General features: G+C 39.7%; 1 pseudogene; it reads right to left on the minus strand.

Moving 5' to 3' along the window:
• Positions 1-4,116: 4,116 nt before the first annotated feature.
• On the minus strand, positions 4,117-7,040 carry LOC111147288 (annotated as a pseudogene).
• Between the last annotated feature and the right edge of the window lie 281 nt (positions 7,041-7,321).

A 7,321-nucleotide genomic window follows, 5' to 3' on the forward strand; every position in this document is an offset into this window, starting at 1 on the left:
ATCATGGCCCAAGCAGACGCTTAACTGAGTGAGCCACCCAGGCGCCCTCTATCTTTTAATTGGAATGTTTAGTTCATTAACATTTACTGTAATTTTTTAAAAGATTTTATTTTATTTATTTATTTATTTTAAAAAAGATTTTATTTATTTATTTGACAGAGATTACAAGTAGGCAGAGAAGCAGGCAGAGAGAAAGGGAGGAAGCAGGCTCCCTGCTGTGCAGAAAGCCCTATGCGGGGCTCCATCCTAGGACCTTGTGGTCATGACCTGAGCCAAAGGCAGAGGCTTAACCCACTGAGCCACTCAGGCGCCCCTTACTGTAATTTTTGATATAGCTGGATTTATGTTTCCCATGTTGCTATTTGTTTTTATAAAAAACTACATTTGAATAGGAAACTCATAGATACAAAGCTTTTAAGACTATTTGGTAATATTTCAGACTATCTTAGCTGATCAAGTAAAGGGGTCTTTCTGGTATCTCTCAAGTGTTGCCAGGTAAGCCATCTGAATTTTTTCCTACGCTTTAATTACTTATACTTCAGCCACTTTAAGTTTTTACTTCCCTAAATGATATCTCAGAGACCATCTTCACCTATGCCCTATTTGGGGCTGATGTAACAGAGTTGAGTTCCAGAAGGAGAATCACTGGGTCAGAGTATTAAACATTTGTACAGTTAATGTTACACATTACACATTGTTTTCCATATGGGTGGTACCATGCAACCAGCAATGTATGAGAATACCAATTTTTCTACACCTGCACAGCACTAAATGTAATTATTTATATAAAAATTGTTTTATTTCCAAATTTAATTTTACTATAACTTCTGGGATTATATTTAATATATCTTAAAATTTTGATGTTCTCTAAGAACCTCCAGAGCAGTAGAGGAAAATACAAAACACCCTACTCATTATGCAAAGAATTTTAAGGGATGTTTTTATGCAGGCAGAGTAAAAAATTTGTGGAGAAGATCCAGGGAGACTAAATTCCCAGGTTGATTCCCAAGAAACGCAATTGCCACTTAATAGATCACTGTACTCTCTTCTTCAAAACCTCATACCAAATCTATATTCTATTTCATTCTAAGGCATTGTCTCAAAAGGAATTTGCAAGATGCAAATTTTGATGCACCTAAGGGACAGCTATGTGCTTAGAATAGTGTTTGCCCCTCCCCCATCAGAGGAAAATGAAGATCTTTGCTAATTAAGTATCTTTGTAATAAGGAAACATAATGATTTCTATTATGCTATCAAGTATGAGAATTTCGTTCATTATAAACTGCAATTCTTCTTTGTTATATGAAAGCTAGAACTGATTTTATTTTCAGATAAATAGTTGTGCTGAGTTAATAGATATGAAATGTTAATATAGTATAAAATAGCAAATTAGGCTGCTAGAGTTTGGGAACATCTTTCTAATCCGACCACATGGCTTTGGCCAGGCATGCATCAGCAGAGTTTTCTGGATTGTAGAGACCTTCTTGGTTGAGACAGGTCTCTTGAAAATTCACAATGGGACTTTGAATAAATGCTTTCATCTCTTAGGCCTATCTCATAAAGTTGGTGTGGTTCTGAAATGTGTTTTCTCAAGGGGTGTAATGCATATTTGCTTTTGACTAGGCGGGCTGAGACAATAATGATTGCAATCAATAAGAAACTCTTTCATCAGTAGAGTTTTATGACAGCAGCTTTAAGGGTCTCCCGACATAAGTTTTATTGGTAATTTACCAGATATACTTCATGAAATCTACTCGGGAAAGTTCAGAAGTCATTTTCATCTACAACCACTGAAAACCTCCAAAGATAATAGGAGACCCAAACCCAGTTCCAATCTGGCCAGCTAGTGCATACAGCCAGCTCCCAATTTCATTTTATTTTATTTTATTTTTTTGCCAGCTTCCAACTTCTATACTATAGCTTTCACAGAAACACTGGCTAACACAGATTTTCAATCCAGTTTTATTCTTCTCCTTCACCTGTCTTTCCTCTAAAACCTATATGTCTACATGTGCAAACATGCATGTGTGCATGTGCGCACACGCACGCGCACACACACACACACACACACACACACACACACACACACACAATCTATCTAGCTGCTCCCTGTAAGCAGAAGATACTCTGGTTTTGATAGTATCCCAAGCTCTCTTCTAGTTTTCTTTGTGAAGCTTTAAAAAATAGTCATAAAATAGTCCTAAACTATTTTTGAGTTGTAATGATGCTTTAGGTCTCTTATTTCATGAAGCCCTACGATGATATTTTGAGATGACTGTTAAATTCTTCTATAAGTGGAGAAAGTGGAGGCTCAGGAAAGTTAAGGAAGTTGCCCAAGGTCATGCCACTATGACTTGGTAGTGAGGAATACTAAAGCCAGATCTAACTTGACTTCAATGCCCATAATCTTGTCAGATACCACTTGGGCTTCCAGGGAGACCTAGGTAACTGAAAACTTGCTTTAACCTTGTCTGGCCCAGTGAGTAGGTGAATACTCCATACTCTACTTACTCAGATGAAAGGTTGAGAGAAGACATGCTTTACAAATGCAAAAGGCACTACAGAAGTGTAGGTGGACTCACTAATGTGATGAGATTATTTGTTATTTGTCTGAAGGTCAAATGAAGACTTCTAAGAACCTCCAAGTATCTCCCAACATCTTTGCGGGGCTTCTAGAAATTTCTTTATATTTACTCCTTTGGGTTGATGGGTCAGGCTCTGTTGTTTGCTTCTTTTGCCTTCCTTGGCCAGGACCACTTTATCCATTAAGTACATTTAGTACAGTAGGCACAATACTTAGGGCCAGTGGTACTTTTAGAGGACCACAAAAATGTTTTAATTTTTTTTAATCAAAAGAAAAAAGTGAATATAATCCAAAAATTTGTACCCTTGGTGTTCTCTAGAGCTTCCTGATTCACTGCTGAAGCATTTGTTATTCTCTGTTGCTGTGTTTATTTGTGTGATGCCCACATTGGCTGAAGATCTAGCTTCCTCTTTTACACCTATGTATTTTCACTATGTGTCCCTGGCACTTTACACAGAGCCTGATACTTCAAGGTCAATAAATACTTGTTGAATGAATTCATGATTGGATAAGTGTCTTTATAACCAACCAAGTCCTGTGTCCAGTGGTCCAGGGCGAGCTCTGGGTACCAATGTAGCCCCTACACCCCTCTCATGCTTTCCCAACCCATGTAATGGGGTTCTGATTCATTGTGTTCCAACTCATTTGTTTACCTTGTATGGCACCCCAGATTCCCTGGAAATGGGGCTCAGTCTGTCTTCTAGTCAGAGACTGGAGCCCTGCTACCCCAGCCTAGACAAGGCAGCCATATTTGAAGGTTTGCCTAGTTTACTTCTGTGGTACAGGATAACATTTTTGGCAAGCATGACTAGCACTCTCCCCGGCTCCTGAGTGTTCAAGTCCTGTCTCGATTCACCCCTTGCTAGCTCTGCCCCAAGACTAGCCTGCAGCAGTGTGGTTTCTGGGGCCTTTGGTCCTGCTTGACCCCAAATGTCTCTTTCTCCACTGTGGCTCATATGTCTCTGTAGACTTCATGCTATTGCCTATCTTAGAACAAAACAGAAGTTACAGAAAACCTCAGCTGAAATGGGAAGAGGTTTTCATACTAAGCTGTTTTCATCCATTAACATCGAGTGATTTTCTTTACTGAAAACCTGTGATTCAGGTGAAGCTGAGGACTAGGAGAGGCATGATCAATACATTTTTTTTTTATTATGAAGCCATGTATATTCATTATTGAAAATTTATAATATAAAGATAAATAAAAGAAGGAAATAAAAATTATTCAATATATGTTTTTCTATTTGCTTATCTATATTTTCAGTTTTCAACACTGAATATTTTTTTTTTAAGATTTTATTTATTTATTTGACAGAGAGAGACACAGCGAGAGAGGGAACACAAGCAGGGGGAGTGGGAGAGGGAGAAGCAGACTTCTTGTCGAGTGGAGAGCCCGACGCGGGGCTCGATCCCAGGACCCTGGGATCACGATCTGAGCCGAAGGCAGACGCTTAATGATTGAGCCACCCAGGAGCCCGAATATGTTTTTTTTTTTTTTTAATGTCTCATTTATTTGTTACAGTGAGCAAATCTCATTTTTGACTGGGCTCAGACTTAGAGGTAGAAGATCTGAGAGGACAGCCTCTGTCTCTTGGCAGTCTGGTCCTAGAGGTCTTCTTTGACCTCTTTCCTTCTTTTGGCTAAGAGTTTAGCATATTCTGCTATCTCTTCCTTATTTTTCTTAGTACGCTGTTTCTTAGAGCGATACACCAATGTTTAAGCTGGAAGACACGTGGAGTAGCAAGATGCTGAATCTTGGGTCCTTTGTTCTAGACGTCTTACTCTCCTTATTTAGGAGCTTTCTCACACATACTATCAGACATCATCTTCTTTAGAGGAACTGAAAAGTGTGTGAGTTCTGCCAGCTCTTTTGGATCTCAGGCAACAAGGTGTAGGAATGTCAGTGAGTCCAAGAATGTCTTCCTTCTTTCCTTTTTTTACAAGGACCAAGCTGAGAACACTCAGATTGGCATCCACAACATAACCGTGAACAGATTCATGTTTTCTTTTTCCAGTTCTCCTTAGTCTGTAACAGGTATGCACCTTACTCAACAGCAGGTGGTCTCAGCCATGGGTCAAGACACCTTGCTTCATGGAGAAGCCTTACTTACCTTCCCCTGCACTGATTCGACCATACAACCCTCCCATTCTTCACCCAGAGCATCAGGAGCCACTTCTGTGGCCATATGCTTCTCAGAAAAGTATGAAGTTTATGGTCATCGTCCTCTTCAATGAGTTTCTGGAAGCCATTAGCTGGGAAAGAGATGTTCAGTTTCCTCCTGAAGCAGCCAACCGACTCCAAGTTGCCATGAAAAAGAGAATATGTATAATTTTTATAAGAAAAAAGTTATTTTCCATTTTAAAAGAGCTCAGAAAGATATACTCCAAAATATTAATAGGCTTTTTTTCTGGATTGCACAATTATAAGTAAATACCATATTTTTCTTTAGACTTCTCTTTTCTTCCTATCTTACGCAGCGAGAAGTATGTTACTTTTGTAATTGGGAAAACAACTTATATGTTGTTTTTTCAATAAATGTTATCAAATTTAATGGCACCACTCAGAAAGTGCTTACATTTTGGTGTATATTGTTCAAGCCTTTTTTCTTATGTCTAGATAGAGGATAAAGTTTTTGTTTTATTTTTATTTTATTATTATTATTTTAGATAGAGTTTTAAAAAAATAGTTGCAGTTATACTGTATTGTAACCTTATTTTTATTTATTTATTTTAAAAAGATTTTATTTATTTATTTGACAGAGAGAGAGATCACAAACAGGCAGAGAGGCAGGGAGAGAGAGAGGGGGAAGCAGATTCCCTGCTGAGCAGAGACCCGGATGTGGGGCTCGATCCCAGGACCCTGAGATCATGACCTGAGCTGAAGGCAGAGGCTTAACCCACTGAGCCACCCAGGCGCTCTGTAATCTTATTTTTAAACTCACTCTCACATCTTTTTTTTTTTTTAAGATTTATTTATTTATTTTAGAGAGAGAGAGCATGAGCAGGAGGGGCAGAGGGAGAAGAAAAGAGAGTCTCAAGTAGGCTTCGTGCTGAGCACGGAGCCCACACTGGGGTCAGTCTCATGACCCTGAGATCACTACCTGAGCCAAAACCAAGAGTCGGCCACTTAACCAACTTTGCCATGCAGGTTCCCCTTAAAGATTTTATTCTTTTTTTTTTTTTAAGGTTTTATTTACTTATTTGACAGACAGAGATCACAAGTAGACAGAGAGTCAGGCGGGGTGGGGGCGCGGGGAAGCAGGCTCCCCACTGAGCAGAGATCCTGATGCAGGGCTCAATCCCAGGATCCTGAGATCATGACTGGAGCTGGTCTAAGCAGAGGCTTTAACACTGAGCCACTCAGGTGCCCTAAAGATTTTATTCTTAAGTAATCTCTACACCCAATGTGAGGCTCGAACTTAAACAACCCTCAAATCAAGAGTCACATGTTCTACCAACTGAGCTAGCCACATGCCCCTTACAAAGTAATTTTATTTTATTTATTTATTTACTTATTTATTTTTTAAGATTTTATTTATTTATTTGACAGAGAGAGAGATCACAAGTAGGCAGAGAGGCAGGCAGAGAGAGAGGGGAGGAAGCTGGCTCCCTGTGGAGCAGAGAGCCTGACACGGGGCTCGAACCCAGGACCCTGGGACCATAACCTGAGCCGAAGGCAGAGGCTTTAACCCACTAAGCCACCCAGGCACCCCACAAAGTCATTTTAAATGACTGCTTTATACTCCATTGCACAACAATAACATACTTTATTTAAATGATTTGTTGTTGTTGGATGTTTACGTTGTTTTATATTATTGTCATTATTAATAATACTAATGACTATTTTCTTTTTTTCCATTTTTTAAAAAAGATTTTATTTATTTATTTGACAGATAGAGATCACAAGTAGACAGAGAGGCAGGCACGGTGGGGAGGAGGGAAGCAGGCTCCCTGCTGAGCAGAGAGCCTGATGTGGGGCTTGATCCCAGGACCCTGGGATCATGACCTGAGCCGAAGGCAGAGGCTTTAACCCACTGAGCCACCCAGGCACCCCACTAATGACTATTTTCTTTAAGAAAATTTGTAGAAGCAGAATCGTTTGGCTTTTTAAAAAATATGCCCATCTTTAAGGGGTTATATTCATACTGGAGTCCCAAAAGATGGGGTTCTGTTAGTAGAGTCAGCGCAGGGGAACTTGAAAGAAGTGAGCACCTGAGAGGGAACAGGTGGAAAAGAGTATGGTCATGGGGGACCACAGGTCTGGGCTAGGTAATAAGGATATGGAGACTGTATGAAGGTGAATACATGTAAAGCCATGGCAGATTAGAATGAAGCAAAGACTTACACTCTTGTTGCAGTTGTTGCATCCATCATCCAAAATCCAAAACTTATTCTTGGCCTTGATTCTTTTACTCAGGCTCTTTGCTTGAGTTCCTGAACCTATGTGCAGTCTCATTGCTGTGTTTTTGATTTCTGGCTCGCTTTTGCTTAGGGCTGTCATGTAATTTGTTCAGGTTGTATACGGGCGTTTTAGGGGACATCAGTCATTGCAGTTTGTGATTTGTGCAGTGCAAAGCCTGCACAACACTTTGCTGTGGTCCTATGCTTGCCAATCATCATATTGTGACCCTGCTCTTTTGTTACTTGGGATCTCAACAAATTCTGGATTCGCTTTTCACATAAACCCCAAATACTATCCCCATTCCTGAGAAGGTCAGTTTTATTAGGAATGCAATG

This window comes from Enhydra lutris, unplaced genomic scaffold (genome assembly GCF_002288905.1).
Source record: "Enhydra lutris kenyoni isolate GAN:26980312 unplaced genomic scaffold, ASM228890v2 scaffoldscaffold16, whole genome shotgun sequence".
NCBI classification, from domain to species: Eukaryota; Metazoa; Chordata; class Mammalia; order Carnivora; family Mustelidae; genus Enhydra; species Enhydra lutris.